Genomic DNA, 24,005 nt, shown 5'->3' with positions numbered 1-24,005 from the left:
GTCTTCATGGCGGAAAGCTGGGTTTCCTCCGTGTCCCTATTTCTTGCTATACTTCCTGCCCCACTGGGTCCAGAAGTACTGAGCCTCTTCATTGACTTGAGAGCTGCCTGCTACCCAAATACCGGCCTCAGCCCCCTCCTCAGCAAAACCGCCAGCGGTCTGCAGACTGACTCTCCGACTCCCCACGGGCTGCCAGTTGTATATATATATGTACATTTTCTTATGCACTTAAAATGAACAGTGATGAAACTTGCTCTTTCCCACCCTGCCCTTCCTGACCCAGTCCCGACTTCAAGAAACTCGGTCAAGGCCAAAGTCAAGGCCTGCTCTTGGCAGCGCCTCAGTTTCCTCACCTGTAAAATGGGACTGATCCTGGGCCACCCAGCCCAGGTAGTTGTGCGGATCAAATCCTGAAATGGGCCAGAGCCACCCAGCAGGGCTCCTGGCCAGAAGCAGGGTGCTGACTGCGGACAGGCGGATTGGGTGGGCGGCCGGGCCGAGGGCCTTTTGGCCGGGGACAGCCGGGGGCGGGGCGGGGCGGGGCTCCTGGGCCCGGGCCCGCCCGCCGGACCCCTGGCTGGGGCGCGGGGTCCGCGGCAGGTCAGCGGCGGGCACGGCGGCGCGCTTCCTCCTGGTCGCCGGCCGCCGCCCCTCCTCCCGCGGCTCCCGCGCTCCTCCCTCCTCCCCGCGGGGGCCGCCGCCGCCTCCTCCCTTTCTCTCGCTCCGTCTCTCCCGGCCCGGAATCCATTCCGGCCCGGGAGCCGGAGCGGCCAGGCCGCCGTCTGCCGACCCGCCGGCCGCGCGGGCTGCGCCCTCCGTGCGCTGTCGCCGCGCGCCGCGGCCCAGGTGAGCGCCCCCCGCCCAGCCCGCGCGAGACCCCGGCCCCGCCCGCCGCGCCTGGCCCCTCGCCCCGGGAGCGGCGGACCCGCGGGCGCGGCCTTTTGTTGTGATGCGGCGCGGAGGGGGCTGGGCGGGGACCCCCGACCCGGGAGGCGGCCGGCGGGCGCAGCCCCCGGCCAGGTCCAGGCCAGACCCGGAATCCGAGCCCATCGGCGCCGCCTGCGGCCGCGGCTGCCCGGGCTCCGGCCCCGCGCCCCGGCCCCGCGCCCTCGGCCCCGCGAGCGGACTGGGGGCGGCGGAGGCAGGGCGCCCCGGGGGCGGCGGGGCGGAGGCGCGGGGCCGGGCCGCCGGGACCTCCGAGTCCTCGTGGGGCCTCGGGTGGGCCTGCTGCTGCCGGCTGGAAGGGACCGAGCCTGACCGCGCCTGGTCCTCACGGCCCCCTGCCCGCTTCCGAGCAGGCCCAGGACCGGCCGGCTCAGAAGTTGGCAAAAGTTTTGGGGTTTCGCCACTAGGCCGGGTCCACTTGCCTACCTGGGAAGGGGCTGGGGTGAGCTTGAGGCCTCGGGGGCCACCACTTGCCGTGCTGTGTGTCTTCAGACAACCATCTGCCCTCTCTGAGCTGGAGTGCCTGTCAGTGGTTATGGGCCTGGGGGACTGCTGGGCTGATGGAAGGGGCTCACCTGCAGGGTGTCATTCCGCCCCCACCCCTTGCTTTCAGGCACACTTGAGAGTGGGCAGAGTGCTTGTGGGGCTGTCCAGTTGGGGCAGTGGTCTCGGGGTCACCCCGGGGTGACAGTTGTGCTCATACTTGGTTTCAAGGGTGGGCCAGCCTGGCCCTGTTGCTGACGCCTTTCTCAGCCCCTGGCTGGGGAGTCAAGATACCTAACCTTGTGTTGCGCTTCTGAGGCTGAGGGCCTGGCCCACTGAGCCCCCACATGTGAAGTGGGGGTCCTCCGGCCAGGAGTCTCTGTGCTTCTGCATCTGTGGATTGGCATGTAGTAGGTGCTTAATAGACGGGTCCAGCAGTGGATAAGCTGCCTGAGAGGGGAGGAGGGGCGCTTGCTGGCTGCCATGGAGCGCACCTCCGGAAGGAGACGGTGGGTTCCTCTCAAGGTATCCCAGAACCCCAGGAAGAAATAGCCTTGGCTCCATCTGCCACCACAGCCGTGGACCTTAGGTCCGACCCCGCTGGCCTGGTTTTGTAAGCTGCAGAATGGGAAAACAGCAGCTGTCGCTGGCTCTGCTCAACACCTTTAGGGTCGGGGCTCTTGCTTATCTTCATTTTACTGATGGGGAAACTGAGGCTGGGACAGGGGACCTGAGGACCAAGGCCATGCAGTCCGAGGCTGGAATCAGAGCCTCAGAGACCCCAGCCAGCTGCCCTTGAATGCCTCCAGGGGTGGTCATGGTCGCCAGCATGGGACAGGCACAGGACAGTCATGGGGAGACTCCACTTCTGGTGACTGATGGCAGCCACGAGGCTGCCCTGGAGATGTGGTGTGCCTGGGCACTGGTGATGCGGTCTTTCCACCGGGAAGTGACTGGAGTGTGTCACTTCTCTCAGCTGACTGCCTGCCTTGGCCTGGTGCACCCGCGGCCTGCTGTGGCCGGCCTCCACTCTTGACTTTCCAGGATAACTGAGGTCCCTTCTCTCAGGAGCCCCACGCTGCCCTCCTTCTGTCCCCTGGCCTCTCCCAGGGCCATGAGTTATCCCCAGCACCCAGGCTGGCTCCTGCCTTAGCTTCCCCCTAGATTACCACTTGGGGGTGGGGACATCCAGGAGGACATGGCTCAGTGGCCTGCTGACACACCCCCTCCTCCTCATCCTCCTGCTCTCAGCTGACTTCGTGTCCTCAAACCTGCCGAGATACAAGTATCCAGACCCTGCATTGAGCATCTACTATGGACTGTGTGCTCTGAACCCAGCCGAGCCGTGGCAGGTTAGCAGGGCAGGTAGTTAGACTGGGAGGTGGTCCAGAGCTGGGGGAGCAGCAGTTCAGCCACAAAGACTGGGAGTGGGGCTCTTTCTTCGTGGGCCCCTTTGGGTTGTGAGCTGTGGCTAGTGCGGTAGGTACTTGCTGGGGACTTATGAAAAGTCCCTGGCCTCCCAGAAGTTAGAATCTGGAGAGTAAGCCAAGTAGCAAACAGGCTGCCAGATCAATGAGTGCATAATCCCTGAAGCGTAGAGGTTCAGACGGAGGCCCGGGGAACAGAGGTCTTGAAGGAGGCATGCGGAAGTCATCAGGTAGAAGCTCAGGGAAGGGCTTGCCAGGTGGAGGAAGTGCATGTGCCAAGGTCCTGAGGTGGCAGAGTGTGCACTGTTGTGGAGAAGAAACTGGGGAAAGCCTGTGGGGCTGGAGCCCAGGGAATGAAGTCAGTATGTGAGAAGTGAAGTGAGGCCAGCTATCAGCAGGGCTGCAACCTGTAGAGAGCCCCGAGGCCTGGGGAGGAGTTTGGTCTCTATCTTTACGCAGGGTGCAGATGGATATCCCTCACAGTGAACAGCCTCACACTGGAGGCCAGGAGTGCAGAGCTGACCAAGGTACCTGAGGGAAATAGATGTATAACTGGACTCCAGTGTTGTATGGGGGCTAATTGGGTCTCAAGAGGAAGAGGCATGTGAGGCTGGGCTTTGAAGGTAGAATAGGAGTTCAAGAGCAGGAGGGCTTGAGAAGGTGAGGGCCAAGGATTAGGGAGTATAATTTAGGGTGGCTGGAAGCTGGGATTGAGGAGAGAAATAGGGACGGTCAGCCGGAGAGATGGAGGCCAGAGGTATGGTAAGGGCTTCAAATCAGGTGGGCCTGGGTTCAAGTTCTGACCGTTCTTGCTGTGTGTCTGAGTCATTCATTGTATCTTTCTTTTTTTTGGTGCTGGGATTGAACCCAGGGACACTCAACCACTGAGCCACACCCCCAGCCCTTTTTATGTTTTATTTAGAGATAGGGTCTCGCTGAATTGCTTAGGGCCTTGCTAAGTTGCTGAGGCTGGCTTTGAACTAGTGACCCTCCTGCTTCCGTCTCCCGAGACACTGGATTACAGGCGTGCGCCACTGAGCCTGGCTCATTGTGTCTTTCTGAGATATTTATTCATCTTGAAAATGGGGCAATCGGCGTCTCCCTTTCAGATTAGGGTTAAAGGAGGGCTCTGTGCCTAGTTGCCTGGCATCAGTTGATATTCAGAAAATGGGACTTATTTTGTTACATTGGGCAGGTCAGTTGGCATCTCTGGTATGGCCTCACCAGCTGTGTGGTCAAGGCCTTGAGTGGATGATCTCATTGAGTCTGAAGGTGCCAGTTGGGCAGGGTTGATCTAGGAGAGGATGTTGGCAGCTAAGGTCACCAATGTGCTGGGTGACCCTGAGCTCCACCCTGCCCTCTCTGGGCCTTCTCTGTGCACGAGAAGGCTGAACTGGGGACAGTGCCATGAGCCTAGTCCAGCTGAGCCTCCCGAAAGCCTGCCGTAGGTGATGGGCTACATTTTCCAGAGGTAAATACTAAGACCTGGCTGGAGAAGGGTGTCCCAGGGTGGGGCTGGGCCCAGGCTGGGGCTCTAGGCCCCTATCCCAAGGCCTGGCACCACCCAGGGCCCACCGGTCCTTGTGGGGTGTAAAGCCACCTCAGCGGCCCTCAGTGCCCCGCCGTGGGCCTTGGGCCAGGCTGCAGCTCCCGCCTCTGTGGCCTTGCTCCTCGCTCTCTGGGTTCCCACAGCGCCTGGCCTCCCCTGCGCTGCCCGCCCCGTCTCCCTGGGAATCCACTGTGGTGTCCACTGGAGCTCCTGGGGCACTTCCTCCAAAGGGGCCTCAGTATCCCCATCCAAGAAGAGGGCTGGTGACTCATGGTTCCAGGGTGTCCCAAGAGGACAGTAGCAAGTCCTTGCTGCAAATCAGGTGCTTAGGAAGCAGGGCTGGGGCTGCGTGGCCGGGCTCCTGGCATCAGCCTTGCTGGAGCCCACTGTTCCTGAAGCCGCCCAGTGGGAGCAGGGCCGGCACCTACTAGGGCCAAGGGCAGGGTGGCGGACCGTCCACTGCGCCTGGCGGCTGGTCTGTGTCGCCGTTCCCTGGAGGGAGACGGGCAGAGGCCTCCGTGTTCAGGGCCTCATCTCAGCTTGAGTCCAGAGTCGTGTCACTTAGCGATTTGAGCCTCCGCCTCTGTGCACCCCGTCTGCAGACATGCTTCAGTCGCTGTGCGCCCAGGGGCCCTCACGTCTGTCTGTCCGCTTCCTTTCCCTCTTCAGGCTCAGATCTCATCCAGTCCTGCTCTAAACTGGGCCTCCAGTCCCACAGACCCCGAGGCCCATTCTGGCTTCCTGGGAAGGAGCCCTGGGATGGATTAGTAATGTCTGCCGTGGGCACAGGGTGGGACGTGTGGTGCATGTGCCCTGAGCTTGTCATTCCTGGCCTGTCCAGACCTTCTCTTTTCACGATGGGGAAAAGGAGGCCAGAAAGACCAGAGAGGTCGTCTAAGCTGGGAGAAAAACACAGAACTCTTGACTTTGGGCAGGTGACTTCCCCCTACCTTGGTCCCTTCTGTTCTTCTCCCCAGAACTACTCAGAGAAGTTCCAGAATAAAAGCAGAAGTGGAGGGGAGAAGTGGAATGATCTTGGCCCCGTCCCTCCTGTCCCTACCCTCGTTTCCTCACCTGCATAGTGCAGGTTCTTCTCTCACCGAGGCTCTGGGCCGGGGACCTGGCTGGGGACTGTTCAGGGGCAGCCCCCTGAGACTCTTGGTGGCCCTGTGGCACTGGGGATGTCTAGGATGGGCAGGGAGGGGTGGCTCTGGAGCTGTTGGGGACTGTGGGAATGGGCCCTTCTGGATCCTTGGGCCCACTGGGCTGGGGAGCCAGCGGGGGCGGGTCCGGACGCTGGGGGTGGGAGCTGTGTGGGGAGGGCATCAGGAAGCGCGGCTTCCCTGCCAAGGTCTGATTAGCTCTTCTCAGGCTGCTTTGTCTAAATTTATGGTCTTGACTTTGGTGTGGATATCCTCCCGTCGTGCCCTCCCTCGCTGGATCACAGTGAGACTGCCCCATCTCAGGTGGGTGGAACTCTCATTCCCATCACATGGAAGAAGAGACTGAGGTTCAGAGAGGCCAAGGGCTGAGGCCACAGTCACCCAGCAAGTGAACTGTGACCCAGACCCCTGGCGTCTGACTCCTCAACACGGCTGACATCTTTCCCAGGTAGAGGTTAGGTGTGTCTGGGGCAGGCGACCCTGACTCATGGGCTTGCAGCCCTGGCAGACGCGTCTCCCTTCAGATCTTGGATGCTCACGACATATGTGTGTGCAGGTGACAAGACCGCGAAGCCACTTGGCTCTGGGTTCCAGCCCTGGGTAGCCACCTGTGCTGTGTGTGATATGGGCCACGACTGCTCTGAGCCTCAGCGTCACCATCTGTGGGATGGGGGTGCCAGCGCCCAGTAGCATGAGCAGCAGGTGAGCCCCGGCCAGGTGCAGGCCCAGGGCGTGGCCGACGTCCAGGGCAACTGTGAGACGGGGGTGATTCCTGGGACCAGAGTCCTGGGCCTGTGCAGGACAGTGGCCTGGGAACCCCCAGGGCTGTGCTGGCCGCTGGGTCTGCGGGTGGCCTTCCCCGCAGGGCAGGCTGGGTGGCTGATGGTGGAAGGCCAGCCCCAGCACTGGGGCTGTACTGGCCACGGTGTCCAGCGCCCTGTGCCTCACCTGTGCCTTCCAGGTCCCCTCCCTGGATGGGCCCGTCTCTTCAAAGGTGGCCGCCCTTTGAGCACGTGGCGTCCTTACTTGCCTGGCCTGAGAGGCGGGGGCTGCTCTTGTCCTTGTTTCTTAGGGAGCAGCCGAGGCTCAGAGAAGGACAGCGGTGGGCCCCGGCTGCACAGCAAGGGCTCCCTGAGGCGCGGTTGGTCTGGGCCCCGCCCCTCAGCTCCCTGCCATGCAGGTGGCCCCGCAGCCCCCTGAGCCACTGGCCGTTTCCGGCTTGTCCTGGGTCGTCCCGCTGCCAGGCCCTTTGCTCTGCAGGGCCTAGGCCTAGTGGCCCTGCTGCTGGAGCCCTTCTAATGCCAAGGCGCTGTGGCCCCGGAACCTCCCTCCCCTCCCTGCCCTCAGCTCCCTCCTCTGCCCTCCCGGCTCCAGCACATTCTGTCATACATGGCAGTGACAGTGTTCTTTGGCCTCTGTGGGAACATGTGCTGATTGTCCCTCCTGGGGGCGTAGCACTTGGTAGTTAAGCCGGCCCCAGCAGGGCTGGGAGGCAGACAGGCCACCATAAGTGTCTTTACTTGGCAGACAAGAAACTTGGCTTCCAGTCAGGCTCCTGCCAGAGCTCTCCCTGCTTGGGCAATGGGGACGGGCCCCATCCCACTGAGTCCCCAGCCTCCCCAGGGTTCCACGAAAGCCTAAACTTATTGTCAAAAGGATTCAGAGGCTCAGAGAAGAGAAGTGACTTGCCTGAGGTCACACAGCACTGGAGGGGCAGAGCATGGAGGCAGATTGTTCCCACGTGGAAGCCCTTCTGTTTGTTTGCTTGTTTGGTGTTAGAGACTGAACCCGGGGCACTTCCCCACTGAGTAATCCCCAAGTCCTTTTTATTTTGAGATATAGTCTCACTGAGTTTCTGAGGCTGGTCTCTAACTTGGGATCCTCCTACCTCAGCCTCCCAAGTCACTGGGATTACAGGCCTGTGTCACTGTGCCCATGTCCCCACTTCTTCTGAACAGAATAAGACATGAGCAAGATCCTGAAGGACTGCAGCCCCAGGGGCCCACCCTTGGGGTTCCTCCGTGGTCTCTTGTGCCTTCCTTCCTGCTTTTTGAGCCGTCTCAGTGCTGGGCGGAGGGCTGTGTCCTCCTCACAGTAGCCCTGTGGCTGTGCCAGGGAGCTGAGGCTTGCCCAGGGTTGTCTGGGGTGTGGGTTTGAAGGGCAGCCTCCTGAGCCCCAGGCTGGCCCGCCTCGCCTGGCCCGCTGACCTTGACCCTGTTCCCACTGGGCTGGGGCAGCGCCGAGACTCCCCCAGCTGCCATGTGACTTTGGAGCTCAGTGCACCTCGGTGCCTCCGTCTGCTCTGAGACGGGCCTGGGGCAGCGCCCTGTCACAGCCTGTTGCCGGGCGCCTGTGGGGCACTGGACTGGACTCTGAGCAGGGCCAACTCACGGTGGGCGCTTGGCAGAGTCGCTGGTGTTTCACTGTGATCTCCAGCAGCCTGGGGAGGACAGGAGTGACAGCCCCGTCGCCAGCTGGGAAAATTCAGGCTCAGAGTCGGGAAGCAGCCTCCACAGACCGCGGGGTGGTCACGGCACCTCCGCTTCCTGCGGGGGAGACAGGTGGACACCTGGACTGACCCTGACCCAGAGCCAGGCTCCTGCCCCACACTGGGTGGAGCCTCCTTGTGCCCCTGCTCTGGCTTTGGGCACTTTGCTCCCACGGAGCCTCGGTTTCCTCACCTGGGAGATGGGGCAGTGACCGTGCCCACTCTCAGGACTGTGGGCAGTGACCGTGCCCACCCAGCTCAGTGCAGCTGTGGAGCTGGCCCTGGGCTCCTTCCATGCTGTCCGGAGACGGGCCTGGTATGGTGTGTGCCTCTGGGGGTGGACCCTGGCCCTTTTTATTTATTTTGGGGTCCTGGGGATTGAGCCCGGGGTGCCTAACCACTGAGCCACATCCCCAGCCCTTTGCACCTTTAATTTTGAGGTGGAGTCTTTTTAAACAACAGCAACAGAAAAACACTTATTTTTTAGCCGTAGGTGGACACGACACCTGTATTTATCTATTTATTTTTGTGTGGTGGCGACAACTGAACCCAGCGCCTCCCGCGTGCTAGGCCACGTTCCTCCTTGAGCCCCAACCCCAGCCCTGAGACCGGGCTTGCTGAGTTGCCTGGGCTTCACTAAGTTGCTGAGGCTGCCTCTGAACTGGTGGTTCTCCTGCTGCAGCCTCCCGAGTCACTGGGATCACAGGCCTGCGCCACCAGCTGGCTGCTCAGTCTGCCACCCTATGCAGGGTGGGGCCTTCTGTTCTGCCAGGGGCTTTGTCCTGAGCTGGACCAGGTCCCCAGGGCTGGGTCCACACTGGCCCTGCCAGGCTTCAGGGTCCCGGTAGCTGCCTCACCAGGTGACGCCTCGTCTGCCTGCTTCTCTGCCGGAGCCTCAGTTTCCTCGTCTGTGATATGGGGCGGGCGCTTTTCCTTGTAGGGCCATTTGGAAAGCTCCTTCGACCCACGTGCCCACCCAGGCCAGGCTTTGAGGAAGTGTCAGGGCTAACCAGCAGCGGTCAAGGTCACAGGGATGGGCAGGATCCTGCCTGGCAGGAAGAACACTGTTCCAGGCAGAGGATCCATGTGATCCGGGGTTTGGGGGTGGGACATTTGGGGAGCCCCGGGGCTGGGTGAGTCAGGTTGGACTGGCCACTGTGGTGTGGGTCCCTGCCCTCCAGACCAGATCTCTCCGCGCCCCAGAGCAGCCTCTTGTTCTCCCCACCCCCACCCTGCCAGGTGTTCCCGAAGGCCACGGAACCAGATGAGCCACAGTTCTATTTGGGGACAACTCGGCTGTTCCCGTTCCTCTCCTGTGCCCTAGTTTAGAAACGACGTGGGTTTGGTACCATTTGGCCATTTGCACAAAGCTCCCCCTCCTCCCCCTCCACCCGAACTGCAGGTCCCCGGCTTGTGGGCAGCACGGGCGCCAGCGCCTGCTGGGCGCGCCTGGACTCTGCCCCTGGGTTCTCCAGGTGGGAGGTGGCCGCTGGTCTGGGCCTTGTGATGGTGCTGGGGACCCCAAGGGTGCTGTCTGGGAACAGCGTGTATTCTGGGGAGCCAGATACAGGCCCTGTCCTTGCCCTGTCCCGGAGTAGGTGCCAGGCAGGCTTCTCAGAGGAGGTGACACCAGGCTTGGCTCTTAAAGGGTGAGCAGGAGCTCACGAGAATCTCCAGCCTGCCAGGGAAGGGGCGGCTGGCACGAGGCCCAGTGTGGAATCACCTGGCCTGGGAGGCCGGAGCGTGTGCCAGGGGGTTGGGAGGGGACTTGTTCACCAGGCGGGATCTGAAACCCTCAGGGTAGCTGGACGTTGCCTGGGGTGATGGGCGTGGGTAGACAGGGGTCAACGCCCTGCGGCTCAAGACAGGGCTGGAGAGCCCCAGATGGGGCGGAAGGAAGGGGCTGTTCTGGGTTTGGAGTGGGGTCGCCTGGCTCCTGGGGAAGAGGTGCTGGGATGCACCTGGAGCCTGCGGGGGTCTGTGGGGGGCAGAGCTTGGGTCACAGCCCTGGTGCTCTGTGGGCAGCCCCTGTTTTGGAACCAGGGCTGCTGAGGGTTTGGGCTGGGAGGTTGGCTGGTTCCCCTCATGGAGAGCCACGGTCCCCGTCAGGGAGCTTGTGCACTGTCCCTGGGCAGTGAGGGGGGCCCTGGGGAGCCTGCGCACTCAGCCTTGTGGTCCTGCTGGCTCAGGCAGTGTGGCTTTGTGAGGTGGCCTGGTGGCTGCACTGAGAACAGAGGCCTGCAGAGAAGGCGGGTGCCGCTGGGCAGGTGGCCTGTGGGGTGGACGGTGCTGCCTGGCCGGAGGCAGGGACATGCGTTGCAGCCCATAGGCCTTGTAGGGGCCCAGGTGCCCACCTGGGTGCAGGCTCTGCCCTCCTCCCAGGCTGCGCTGGGAGCTGCTGAGCCTGTGGTGCAGGCACCTGGCCTGGAGTCCCAGCGTGGCGCTCTGGCCGGTAGACCTTGGCCACAAGTCTTCTCCTGGGGCTGCTATGGGGATGAGAGTAGACCTCACAGGCCGTGCCCACCCGGGGCCAGCCCTGGGAGCCTGGCTCTGGAGCAGGGCCCCGTCTGACATGGGTGCTGGGCTGCTGCGGCCAGCTTCCGGTCGGCCCCAGCTCTTGGCACAGTGGGACAAAGCCCCTTTGTGACTGGACAGATGGAGCCCAGGAGCCCCCTCCCGGAGGAGCAGGGTGCCCGCCCTCTCCACCCAGCTCCCCTGGGAGAAGGGACTCCCGAGACCCAGCAGGGCAGTGCAGGGGGAGCCGGGGCTCAGCTCCAGGTGACGAGCTGGGCACACCCTTCCCTTCTCTGGGCCACCTTCTCAGGACCCAGGTGTCCCTGGTGAGTCCTGGGCCCTCTGTGGGTGCCGTGCCCGTCCATCCATTTCTTCTTCTTTTTTTTATACCTTTATTTTGTTTTATTTATTTTATGTGGTGCTGAGGATGAACCCAGGGCCTCGCACGTGCTAGGTGAGCATTCTACCGCTGAGCCCCACCCCAGCCCCCCGAATCCATTTCTTCCTTCAGCAGTGACCCTGTCCCCTCCCCTGCCAGGCCCTGGGCTCTGGTCAGTGTCTGATCTCACCAGAAGGGGCCCGAGCATCCGAGCTGTTCTCTGGTTCGAGTGCTAGGCCCACCATAGAGTTCCACTGTGAGGGGGACAGAAGTGGCCCCTGTCCTCCAGGAGCATGTACTCACAGCGAGTTACGCCACTGGAGCTGTGGTCCAGGCAGAAGGGACCTTCCACAGGAGGTGGTTCTTGGGCTGAGACTGAAGAGAGCAGAGTTGGCTGTGTGTGCTGCCATGTGGCCTGTCAGAGCAGGTGACATGTCAGTCCTGAAGGCCAGAGGAGGCGAGGGGTGAGGAGTGTGGATGTTGGGAGAGGATGCTCTGGGCAGAGGGGACTGCATGTGCAAAGGGCCTGAGGCAGGAGGGTGCTGGGAAAGGGGTAGAGGCCAGTACAGGTGGAGCAGAATGAGGGAAGGGAGTGGGGCTGGTAGAGTGCCCTGTAGGGCCTTGGTGTTCCTCCGGAGGACTTTGAACTCCTGTAGCTTTGAATGTCAGGTGTCCTTTAGGTGAAGCTGACATTCTCACCCATTTTACAGGTGAGAAAACAGTTTGAGAGCGGCACATCCATATCCTGGATTACACAGTGGGCAAGGCTGGGCTTGGCCTTTCAGGGCCAGGGGACCAAGGGTTTGGGAAAATGGATCCTGACCCCCTACTCCAGCTAAATTTTATATCTGTCTCCTGTCCTGGACTGTCTGGAGGCAGAGGCTGCCTGTTGTGACCCTGGAGTGTCAGGGGGCCTAAACTCCCAACTTGCCCTGTGAATCCGGCCTCAGTTTCTCCCACTGTGAAAAGGGCACAGTGTGGTCCCACCTCTCAGTGCTGTCGGGAGGGCCAGTGTCAGCAGTGAGTGTCAGCAGGTGCCTTACTTTTGCAGTCTGGGGGCAGCGAGGGCATGTGTGTGAGCCTGGACTTTGGCCACCTGCACCCCCAGAGCTGGGTGTCAGGGTGGGAGCAGGGAGTGGCCTCTTCTAGAAAACAGCACCTTGCGACTGGAGGTTCCTGAAACCCATGCCCAACACCCTTTCCACTCGGGGAAACTGAGTCAGGGGGACCTGGGTCTGGAAGAGGCTCTCCAGCAACAGGGCTTCTCTGCCAGGCCCCTGCTGCCTGCCCAGGTCTCAGTCACCTTGCTGTGCTCAGCCACCACCTGCTTCCTGGTTATGTCCCTCCCTCTGGGGCTCCAGGCTTGGGACAGGCCCTCATGGGAAGGGATCCTGTCCCCATTCAGGGACTGGGGTCCAGAAAGTGGCCCGCATCCTGCCCAGGGAGCCGCGGGAGCAGCAGGCAGGGCTGCGCTGTCCCTAGAGGGCTGGAGGAGCAGGAGGCCCGTGGGTCCCTTCTTGGCATGCCCCTGCTGCAGGCCCTGTTGCGGAAGCACCTTCATCCGTGCCAGCCCGAGCCTGCAGCGGCCCCACCCCGACTGCCCTGGCAGAGCCGGTTTGAGGCCTGCCAGCCTCGAGCGTGTTGGGACCATGAACGCAGGGACAGACACGTTCTGGCTGCCCTGGCCCTTGGACGCCCCGATCACTCCTAGCTGGCTCCGCAGGCATCTCCAGACACCCAGGCTCTGGGCCTGGGCCTGCGCTGGGCGGGGCTGGGGCCTGCAGTCGGCTCCGACGTGCGCACTGCTCTGTGTAAGTGGCGCTCAGGGGTCCTGCCGTGAGGGGGCCAGCAGGTAGTGGCGGAGTGTGCTGGGCACAGGCCGTGGGCTGGACAGGCTTGGGGCCAAGGCCTGCCACCTCTTCGTCCTGCTAGGCCTTCACCCACCCACCCGTACCTCCACCACCACCCACCCTCCCATCACACACCCATCCATCCCCATCCGCCAGCCCACTCACGCACCCATACGTCCCCAAAGTGCTCCCTGAGCACCCCGTGTGCCGGAGTGGTCTGGAGCCTGGAGATCCTGCAGAGGACCAACCAGGACATTCCCCTGCCTCTGTGCACGGTTTAATGGAAGAGTCTGAAGCGCACGTCTGTAGGCAGGTTGCAATTGTCCCCCGTCTAACGTGAAACAGGGAGGGGTCAAGTGCCGTCTGGGTCAGAGGATGGGATGCGATTGGACATTCACGCTGAAGGAGGGGAGCAAGCCATGGGGGTCCTGGGGGAGGGATGCTAAGGGGGGAGCAGCCAGTGCAGAGACCCCAGGCAGGAGCCAGCCCCGGATGTTAGAGGAGCAGCAAGGAGTCGGACAGAAGGATGGGGTCACACAGCTGAAGGCCAGTCCAGGGAGGCCTCTGGGCCGTTTTGGTTTTGACGGGGAGCAAGATGGGGGCGCAGGAGTGTCTGGGTGCAGCTGGACTGTGTGGAGCCCCCCAGGACCAGGGGGTGAGTGCCAGGCAGGTGGACCAGTGGGGAGGGGGGCAGCTGTCCCCTGAGCCCAGCAGGGAGGCCCCTGGTGCCTGGGGTTGTTGGAGGACCAGGTGGTCAAGTGTGCATGTCTCCCATATAAATACATATTCCATGTGTAGGTAGATCTTGTGTTAACATATCTAGTCCTTTTACACATTCTATCTTGGAGGCATATTGATACTGAACCTCCTGAACCCCTCGCTCAGCCTCCACCATCACCAGCCCTAGACCTGTCGTGCCTGACCATACCCCTTCCACCCCCATCCTGGGTCATTTTAAAGCAAATCCCAGCTGGTGTAGTGGCACACACCTGTAGCCTCGGCCACAGGAGGCTGAGGAAGGAGGTTCTCAAGTTTGAGGCCAGCCCCAGCAAAGACCCTGTCTCAAAACAAATAAGAAGGGTGTAGGCATGTAGCTCAGTGGTAGAGCACCCCTGGGTTCAACCCCCAGCACTGCAAAAAAACAAAACACCACAAAACCACAGTCCACCCAGCAGGAATCCAGAATGACGCCATCACGTCAGCAAAAATCCTCTCCTTCCCCAGATGTATTTTGATGGTGAAGTGGATGCCTGTGGGCCTCCCTCCCCTGCCATTATGTGAGCCCCTCCTGCACCCCAGGCTGTTGTGAGGTAGTTCAGGTAAGAGGCTGAGGGAGCCTAGGGCCTGGCATAGCAGCGCTCAACAGATCTGAGCTGCTGCAATTGCTTTGACAGCAAGCACTTGGGGTACACTTGCTGGGGTCTGGATCCTGTTCTGAACTTCACAAATATGAATTTATTTAATCCTGACAAAGTTCTTTGAAGGAGTTTGTAATGCTTTTCCCAGTTTCTAGGAGAAGAAACAGGCACAGAGACGTAGATAAACTTTCCCAAGGTCACACAGTAAGGAAGGACCAGAGCTGGGTTTCTGACCAGACAGTCCAGGTCTTGATCCCTGTGTGGTGGAGGAGGGTGGTGTGTGAGTCCAGAAGAGTGGTAGCCTCTGCCTTGGGGGCAGGTGAGTCTGGCACTGCCTGTGCTGAGCCCTACAGGTGCCCTGGAATGCATGGGGGCAGGGGGAGGGCAGGGAACAGCACGTGGGAAGGCTCAGAGGCTGGGGCAGAACTGAGGAGGGGAGAGGGCGCTGCAGTAGGCCCCGCCACAAGCGCAAGAGCCGGGGGCGGCAGGTGCTGTGTTTGGGTCCGAGCCCTTGCTGACGCCCCAGGATCTGCCAGAGCCCCGTTTTGTGGGTGGGTAAGGTGGGGGCTGGACCTTCCTGCAGCCTTGCTGAGGGCTTTCGGCTCAGGCTGGTCATGTGGCAGGGCCTGCCCACTGGGTGCCCCTGCCCACTGGCGTCCCCAGAGGGGATGTGCATGGTGTGGGCGGGGAGGGGGCACTGTGTTCCCAAGCTGGGAGGCAGCGGAGCTGCTGGCAGGAACAGCGGGCACCGTGGGCAGGGCCCGGCTGGTGCCGTCCCCAAGCCCAGCCGCCCAGCTGGTGGGGGTGGGGCAGCCCAGGCCCCCGGAGAGGTGAGTGACCATGGAGGGCTGGGAGGGGAACTTGTCCCCTCAGTGTCCCACAGCACCCCTCATCCTGAGAGGGGTCTGCTGAGGGTCCTCAACGGGCCAGGGCCTGGTGTCCTGGGGCTGATGCTGAGACCCCTCGGGGTGTGGGTTGCCCAGGGCCACTAGATGCTGCTGGTGGGGCCCTGTGCAGCCAGTGGTGCTTCACCCCCTTCAGACTGCCCGGCGCTACCTGGTGGGCCCCTTGGGGCTGGCATCTCCTGTCCTGCTTCTCTTCCGTTGGTGCCCTTGGGCCTGGTAGCCCTGCCCACATCGTCATTCACTGGCAGGCCTTAGCCTTGCTGTGTGACCCAGGGCTGGGTGTCTCCCTCTCTGAGCCTCAGATTTTTCATGGGTGAACGGGGAGAGCTTGGAAGTCCTCCCTGAGATTGGGGCCGTGACCTCCTGGCTTTGTAAGCTATGCTGCCACTCGGTGAGCCCTGGGGGAGAAGCTGGCGGGTGAAGCCCCCCAACCCAACCTTGTCATCCCCCAGCCTGAGGTGCTGCCGGGAGGAGGACCCAGCCTCCCCTCCCTCCCCGGGCCTCCCTCTGGGCTGAGGGCCTTGGAGAGACTAAAGCGGGTGGGGCGGGACAGAACCAGCCCAGTGGCTCCATGCCTTTTCCGAACCGTCCCTCTAGGCCTGGGCCAGAGCAGGCCTTCTGCTGGGCCCCTCCTGCCCAGCCTCGACTCAGCCAGCTCTCCTCCTCCAGGAAGCCCACCATGTTCAGGTGTCCTCTTGCCCCTCGAGCCCACAGGGTCCCTGTGCCCTGGCAGGATCCCTGGGGGACGTGGCCTGTGTCCCCACCGCCCTCCCCAGGGCCCTGAGAGCTCGGTGCTCCCCGCTCAGTCCTCCAGGCCTCCCTGGCCTGAACTGCCGGACAGGCCCCTCTTGGGGTCCTCCTTGGGCCTCCCTGTGCCGGGTCCCAGGGCCAGCAGCCACCTGGCCTAGCTGTGGCCCACTCCTTCTCTGAACCCCCGCCTCGCCTGGCGTTTGCCCCGGGCCCCTCGTGCTGCTCCATGTCCAGGAGCAGGACCGCCCTGCGCCCCGGACACGGTGGCCTTGGTGCCAGGAGGGTGTGGGCTGGCTGCCTCCTGAGCCCCGCGTCCCCAGGTGGAATCAGTGTGGCCACAGCTTGCCCCAGAGCTGTCGGGGGTACCGAGGGGCAGGAGGAGGCCTGCATGGTCACCACGCCCCGTCAGCACAGCCCTCACTCCTTCCCCGGAGTCTGGGGAAGGGGACCCTGCGGGAAGAGCCCAGCCCTGCGCTCCTCCTGTGGCCCTTTTCCCAGGGGCCCTGGGGGAGTCCCTTTACGGGGGAATGGGAGAGGGACTTGTCACAGCTGCCGGGGACTGGGCACCTGCAGTGCGGGTGGTGGGGACGCTCCTGGTGGGTGGCCGAGCACCGGCCAGGGAACCTTCCCTGCTCACGCCCCCTCTCCCAGGCCTGCGCCTTGGTCCCTCCCGGCGCCATTCAGATCCAAACCAGGCCCTGGTGGCCTGCAATCCCTGCGGCTCTGAGGCTGAGGCTGGAGGATCCAATTCAAAGCCAGCCTCAGTAACCTGGCGAGACCCTGTCTCAAAAAGTAAAAAGGGCTGGGGACGTGGCCCCGTGGCTAAGTCCCCTGGGTGTGGGCCCCTGCAACAAAACAAACAACAAGACGCCACGAAGCCCTAGGGAGCAGGAGATCACTCCAGACGTGAGGGCCAGGGCTGGCGGACCCATCTGTGCAGAGGGTGGCTGGGCCGGCGTCCTCAGGCCCTGGCCTCGGCCTCAGTGGGTGGCAGGTGCTGGCGGCCTGCTCCAGGACGTCCTGAGGAGCGAGGCGTGTCAGCTGGGGACCAGCCGTGGGGGTTCCGGGGCCACACGCCCACCCCATTTGCCTCCTTAGGCCCTGGCCCTGGCCCGGAGGCCGAGGATGGGGCGGGAGGTCTTCGTACCTGGAGGCCGCGTGGCCTGCGCCCATCTCCCTGTCTGGGCCTCCAGGTCTCCCTCTGGAAGACGGCTGCCATTCCCAGTATAAGGACCCCTGAGCCCAGCTGGGACCAGTGACCTTGTGGGAGCAGGGGAGCCAGAGCCCTCGGCTGGTCCTCTGCAGCCTGGATAGTGGCCCTGTACCCTCTTGGCTTCTTTGTCCCTCTTCTGAAAGATGGGGCCGATGGTCCCTGTGTAGAATGTCTCACTGGGACTAGAAGCTCAATGGCAGGAATGGCGAGGTCGGGGTCAGCACTAGGAGGGGCTCTTCTTTCCTGAGGCTGGCCTGGGCGCCCAGGGCTTTGCATGGAGGACCCAGTTAGCCGTGGCACTGCCTGAGGGTGGCCGTGGCCACCTCCCTGGTGCCGAAGGAGGCCTCGGTCGACTCGCCTGGAGTCCGGTGGGCCGCAGCCGGGCCTCCTTCACCACGGTGCTGCTCCCCTGTGGCAGGTGCCTGTGGGCCTCTGTGCTCCAGGACCTGACCACTGCCCCGTCCCCCACTCGGCGTCCGCACCCACTCCCCTGCCCCTGGTTGGGCCAGTGCTCTCAGGAGACATTCCTTGACCAGCTGAGCACCGCTCCCCCTGTCCTTCTGAGGTGGTGTGATTGCTGATCCAGGCCCGCAGGGCCCCCTTTGGGAGCTGGGCCCCAGGGTATACAAGACTGGTGTCCAGACATCTGGATTTGCCTTCTGACACTGTCTCTGATGAGCTGTGTGACCTTATGCAAGCAGCTAAACTTCTCTGTGCCTAATTCCCTCATCTACAAAATGGGCTGACCCCAAAGAGCAGGGGTGGCCTCCCCAAGTTAATGCATGCAGTACACTTAGCATGGGACTGTCCCTGAGGAGTCCCTATGCATCACGTAGGTGTTGTTACCAACCAAGAACCAGTTGTCCCTCCTCTGGAGCCCCCGATGGAGATGGCACCGTGTCTGCCATCTGTGAGTGGATGCCAGGCAGGCCCGGGTGGGCTTTGCCTTCCCCAGGCTTGAGGGGAGGGGGGAGCTGGGGAAGACTATTTTCAGAAGTTGAGAACCTGCTGTGTGATACCAGGCAGTCCCTCTCCCTCTCGGAGCCTTCGTGGAGCTAGGCAAAGCTCTGTCCCCGATCTTCACTGCTGGTCACTCGGCTTCTGTCTGTCCTGCCCACCTCGGTGGCTGGAATGGAGTAGGTGCTCAGCTAAGCTGGGTGCCCAGTGATGGAGGGGTCCCGGCTCCCCTGGCTGGAGCACTTCCTCTTCCTCTGCTGTGTGAACCCTGACCTCAAGACCCTTCTCGAGGCCACCTCTCCCAGGAAGCCCCCAGCTCCTCCCTGCCACAGGAGGTCCTCTGAGCACGCGCTCCGAGGCTCTTTGGCGGTACCTGTTCCCCTTGGTGTCCCTGGTAATGGCTTTCTAGCCGACAAGGACTGCGCTTCCTGGGAGCCCCGGCTCGCACTGTCCACATGATCCCCCGCATCGGCCGAGCACGGTGGGTGTGGTCACTGTCCGGCCCTTTGCAGGACCGAAGCCGAAGGCTCGCAGAGGTGACGTGACCTGCAGCCCGCGCTTTTCCTTAAGAGGGAAAATCATTCTGCGCATGCGCATGCTGTTCCAACAGCCTGGGAGGGACAGGGAGCAGCGCCTGTCCCTCCGCGGGGTCTCCTTGTTTGGGGCAACCGCTGCGGAGAACCTCGGGCATGTCCCTCAGGGATCCAGGCACATATGAGCACGTCCACTGCGGGTCTTCGCTGGACTCGATTCTCTTTTTTGCAGTTGGCCAGGATCTTGGCCATGCTAGGCAAGTCTTCACCCCTCGACCACATCCCCGCCCCTCTCTGCACTTTGTTTTGAGATGGGGTCTTGCTGTGTTGCCCAGACTGGCCTCAAACTCCTTGGTTAAAGTGATCCTCCTGCTTCAGCCTGCCAAGTAGCTGGGACTACAGATGTGCACCACCAGGCCCATCTAACGAGGCTTGTCTCTTGACGACATAGCTTGGAGATCATTTTGTGCTGCTTCTGTCTTTTTCATGGCTGCATAGTATTCTACAGCATGCATGGAAACCATGCTTGTTTTATTTAGTCAGTGATGTTTTGATTGATTCCTCCTTTTCCTTATCACATGCTTCTTGTCTGTGTGGAAGGACATCTGTAGGGTGGATTCCAAACTGCGGGGTTGGCCAGTGCATTGTGATTTGGATAAATCTTGCCAATTTGTCCTTCAGAGAAGTAGGGGGTGATGGATGCCACACTCTCTGGCGTCCTCACTCTCACCCACACAGGGTTAAAATTACCTAATTTTGGGATAAATCTTATAGGTGTCATTTTGCCAACTGAAGATGGACAGTGGCCTCCAGTGTAGTTGTTTTTTTTAAAACATATTACAGTTTCATTGAGATAAAGTTCACCCTCGGTGCTGTTCATCCCTTTAAAGTGCAGTCCCGTGGTGGTGGGTGTGTTGCAGAGCTGTGCAGCCTTGGTCACAGTCAATTCTAAAATGTCTTCGTCACCCCAGAAGGACACTGCGCGTTACAGTCAGGACATGAGTCCCCCCCATCTCCCTCCCTCCCTCATGCTGAGGCAGAGGTCCACCTTCCTGTTTCTGTGAAGTGCCTCTTCTGGATGTCTCAGATAAAGGGACCTTTCTTTCCTCCCCCAGTACTGGGGGTTGAACCCAGGGCCTGGTGCATGCAGGCAAGGGCTCTGCCGCTGAGCTGCACCCGACACTCGCTCATGTCAGTGTGTAAGATGTACAGCGAGCCAAGGTGCCACCCCTGGTCACGAGCTTCACTAGTGTGATATTTTCAGGATTCACTTACATCGTAGTCGCATGTTGTGTCATTTCTTTTTCTCAACAAATAACGTTCCATTTTGTGGGTATGTCATGTATATCTGTTTTTCTTTTCTGTGTGTGGTGGTGTGTTGCTGGGGATTGAACCCAGGGCCTTATACATGCAAAGCAAGCACTCTACCAACTGAGCTATGTCCCCAGTCCATGTATATTGGTTTTTAACACATTTATACATATATTTTTTTGCGATGCTGGGAATTGAACCCAGGGTCTCATGCATGCCAAGCTACATCCCCATACCTAAAATGTTTTTTTTTAATGTTTTTTTAATTGACATAAAAATTATACATATTTGGGAGGTCCAAGTGATGTTTCATGCATGGGTACGTTGTATAATATTCAAACACGGTGAGCATATCCATCTCCTCAAACATTTATCGTTCTTTTTAAAAAATATTTATTCTTAAGTTTTAGGTGGACACAATATCTTTATTTTACATTTATGTGGTGCTGAGGATCAAACCCAGTGCCTCATGCATGTTAGGTGAGTGCTCTACCACTGAGCCACAACACCAGCCCCTCATTCTTTTTTTAATATATTTTTTTTAGTTGTAGATAGACACATATCTTTATTTATTTATTTTTATGTGGTGAGAGATTCGAACCCAGTGCCTCACACAGGCAAGGCAAGTGAGCTACCACTGAGCCACATCCCCAGCCCCACATTTATCATTCTTTATGGTGAAAACATTAAAAGCAATTTCTTCTTAATTAAAAAAAAAAATATATATATATATATATAAGGCACCTGATCCACATCGATAGCCAGGCCACTGTGCGGGGGCGCCCAGGGCTACCTGTGGTCACCCTCAGGGAGCACCTTGAGGACGTCCCCCAGCCTGGAGCCACCCTCCTCCTCCATCCGTGAGGCCCCTGTTTTAGATTCTGCAGAAGCTGCGCAGGCACTGTGGTCTTTCTGTCCTGGTGAACTTCACACAGTGGCCTCCAGTCTACCTGCGTTGTCACAGATGACAAGATGGTATCCTTTTTTAAAGGGCTGAACGGTGTCCCTCGGGTGCAGACCTTGCTTCCTTTATCTGTAGTCAGCTGACGGACACAGGTTGTTTCCACTTCTTGGCTGTTGTGAATTGTGCCGCGGTAAACACGGGGTGTGTGCGTGTGTTTGTGTGCATGATCACGTGCATGCTCTTTTGGGGGGTGCTTTACCACTGAGAACCTCCCCCGTCTTTTTGATTTTTTAAATTTTGAGACAGCGTCACCGAGTTGCTGAGGCTGGCCTTGAACTTGCGCCCGCCCCGTCCCAGCCGGACGTGTCTTTTCTGCCTCCTTGATCGGGTCGGGGTCCTGGCTCCCGTGCTCATTCTCTGCGTGGCCCTCTGGATCACTCGGGGCCCTTCTGGGGCGCTGTGTTGTTTCACATCCCACCAGAAAGTACCGGAGGCTCCCAGGTGCCCCAGGGCGCGGTGTCCTGGAGGGTGTGACGGGTGCCTGGCTGTGGCTTGCGTTTCCCCAGGGACGGTCGCCATTGAGCGTCTCTGTGTGTGCTCAGTGGCCGTTTCTATATCTTCTATTTAAGTCCTTTGCCCATTTTTATATTGGGTTCTGTTTGTCATTGAGTTGTAAGAATTCTTAATATATTTTAGATACAAATCCCTTGTCAGGTTTATGGTTTGCAAATATTTTCTTTCATTCTGTGGGTTGTCTTTTTACTCCCCCCTCCCGTGGTGCTGAGGATTGAACCCAGAGCCGCACATATGCTTGGCCAGTGCTCGGCCACTTGCCCGGCCCTTTTTGAGACAAGTTCTCGATAAGTTGCCCAGGGCTAGCACAGGTGTGGGCCACTGTACCCCACCCACCATCTCAGGCTTTTTTTTAATCTTTATTTTTTTATGAGGTACTGGGGATTGAACCTCGGGTGCTTTATCACTGAGCTAAGTCCGCAATCCTTTTTTATTTTTCGAGACAGGATCCTGCCAAATTGCCCAGGTTGGCCTCAAACTTGGGATCCTCTTGCCCCCCATGTCCGGCTCCGGTCCTTTGTTAATACAGCCATCTTGTACTTTGCAGACTTGCCAAACTCACGTGGAGTTCTGGCATTTTGTTTTAAGTGGAATCCGTAGGATTTTCTGCACACAGGGTCGTGTTGTCTGACCTCGGCTAACTGAGGTCAGAGGTGGTTTCATTTCTCCCTCTCCTATCTGGGCGCCTGACATCTTGTCTTCTTCCTTCATTGCCCTTCAGTCTAGAGCAGAAGGGACGCGCGTGGACGTCTGTGCTTGTTCCTGATCGTGGGGGCGCATCCTGCCTTTCACACCAAGTGTGATGTGCCGCGTTTTCCCAGACGCCCACTAGCAGGTTGAGATTTCCCCTTCTTTAGGGCGTTTTATGATTTGGGGGGTGTAGGGTCTTGTCAAATGCTTCTGCAGGTACTAGGGTCATTATCTGGGTTTTATTCTTTGTTCTGTTGGTATGGTGGGTCACAGGGACTGATTTTCAGAAGTTGAACCAGCCTTGTATTCACAGGCTAGGGAGAGCTTGGTCGTGGTATGTCATTCTTTTCACACGGTGCTGGGTCTTGTCTTCTAGTATTTAGTAGAAGTCTTTTACATCCATATTCATGGAGATATGAGCCTTTAATTTTTTTTCCTCGTGATATCTTCGTGTAGTTGTGGTATCCGGGTAACACTGGCTCCAAAGAACGAGTTCCCTAGTGAAGAGTGGGCCTGAATTCTTCCTAATGTCTAGTAGAATTCATCAGCGAAGGTCTCTGAGCCTGAGCTTTTGTGTGTGAGAGACAGAAGTTTTAAAATTACTATTTCTATCTCCTATTTTATTTTGGCACTAGGGATTGAACCCAGAGGCATTAACCACGGAGCCCATCCCCGGCTCTTTTTTGAATTTTATTTAGAGACAGGGTCTCCCTGAGGTGTTTAGGACTTCACTGAATTGCTGAGGGTGGCTTTGACTTTGCAATCCTTTTGCCTCAGCCTCCCGAGCTGCTGGGATCACCAGCTTGCACCATCCTGCCTGGCTTATTTTATTTTTTTGCCATGCTGGGGATTAAACCCAGGGTCTCTGGCGTGGAGGGCAAATGCGCTACCACGAAGCCACATCCCCTGCCCTTGGGTACTTTACTTGTTTTGGGTTAGATTTCACATTTCTTCTTGGTTTCTGTAGTTTGTGTTTTTCTAGGAATTCATCAAAGCTGGCCAATGTTCATAGTAGACCCTTATAATCGTCTTTCTTTTTTATTTTTACTTTGTTTGTGTGGGAGGTGGTACTAGGGATTGGATTAGGCAAGTATCCTGCCACTGAGCCACATTCCCGTCCTTTTATTTTATTTCAAGACAGGGCCTCGCTGGGCTGGCCTTGAACTTGTGGTCCTCCTTCTCAGTGTCTGAGTAGCTGGGATCACAGGCGAGTGCCATGAGGTTAGGAGATCTCTTCCCTTTCATTCCTAATTTTAGTAAATTGAGTCTTCTCTTTTTTCTTTTTCAGATGAGCTGAAGGTTTGTCAATTTTGTTGATCTTTTGCAAGAACCAGTCTTTGGTTTGATGATTATCTCTATTGTTTTTCTACTTCAGCAATCTCTAATCTTTATTATTTCCTTCCCTTTATTTGCTTTGGCTTAGTTTTTCTTTGCCAGTGTCTTAAGGTGAAAGGTCAGGTTACTGGTTGGAGATCTCTCTTCTTTTTTATTGAACATAAGAATTCGCCACTCTGCATTTCTCTTAAAGTTCTCTTACTGTTTATCCATTTTATTTTATTTATTTATTTTTTAAATATTTATTTTTTAGTTTTAGGTGGACACAATGTCTTTATTTTACCTTCATGTGGTGCTGAGGATCGAACCCAGTGCCCTGTGCATGCCAGGCGAGCGCTCTACCCCTGAGCCCCAGCCCCAGCCCTGCTCATTCATTTTAATATGTTGTGTTTTTATTTTCATCTTAAAGAAGCTCCTGGTTTTCTGTGATCCCTTCTTTGACTCACTGACCACTGAGAAGCGTGTTGTTTGAGTTTCACGTCTTTGTAATTCTCCAGATTTCTTTCTGTTATTGCTTTCTTTCTTTCCCTCGTGGTGGGAAACATACGTTGTGTGATTTCACTGCTTTAGATTTATTGAGGCTTGTTTCGTGGTGTGGCATATGGTCCAGGCTGCAGTGTTCCGTACCCACCCAAGAAGGACGTGCTGCTGCTGCTGCTGGCGCAGTCTCCATCTGAA

The 24,005-nt window shown here is 58.9% G+C and overlaps 1 protein-coding gene across 6 annotated transcripts in view; it reads left to right on the top strand.

Annotated features, from left to right (window-relative positions):
* The first annotated feature begins 568 nt into the window (after positions 1 to 568).
* The window catches only part of SRC (SRC proto-oncogene, non-receptor tyrosine kinase), a 45,519-nt gene continuing 22,082 nt past the window's right edge, over positions 569 to 24,005 (top strand). For 2 of the 6 annotated variants that reach the window (XM_081292511.1, XM_081292507.1), the window contains exon 1: positions 569 to 846. The gene's annotated coding sequence lies outside the window, so the exon portion shown is untranslated. The remainder of the gene's footprint in view (positions 847 to 24,005) is intronic. The other 4 variants (XM_081292509.1, XM_081292508.1, XM_081292510.1 and 1 more) reach the window with 3 other exon arrangements.

Source organism: Spermophilus citellus (assembly GCF_964194105.1).
Source record: "Spermophilus citellus genome assembly, chromosome: 4".
NCBI lineage: Eukaryota > Metazoa > Chordata > Mammalia > Rodentia > Sciuridae > Spermophilus > Spermophilus citellus.
Note: the sequence above shows the minus strand (reverse complement) of the source record. Positions and strands in the feature narration are given on the sequence as shown.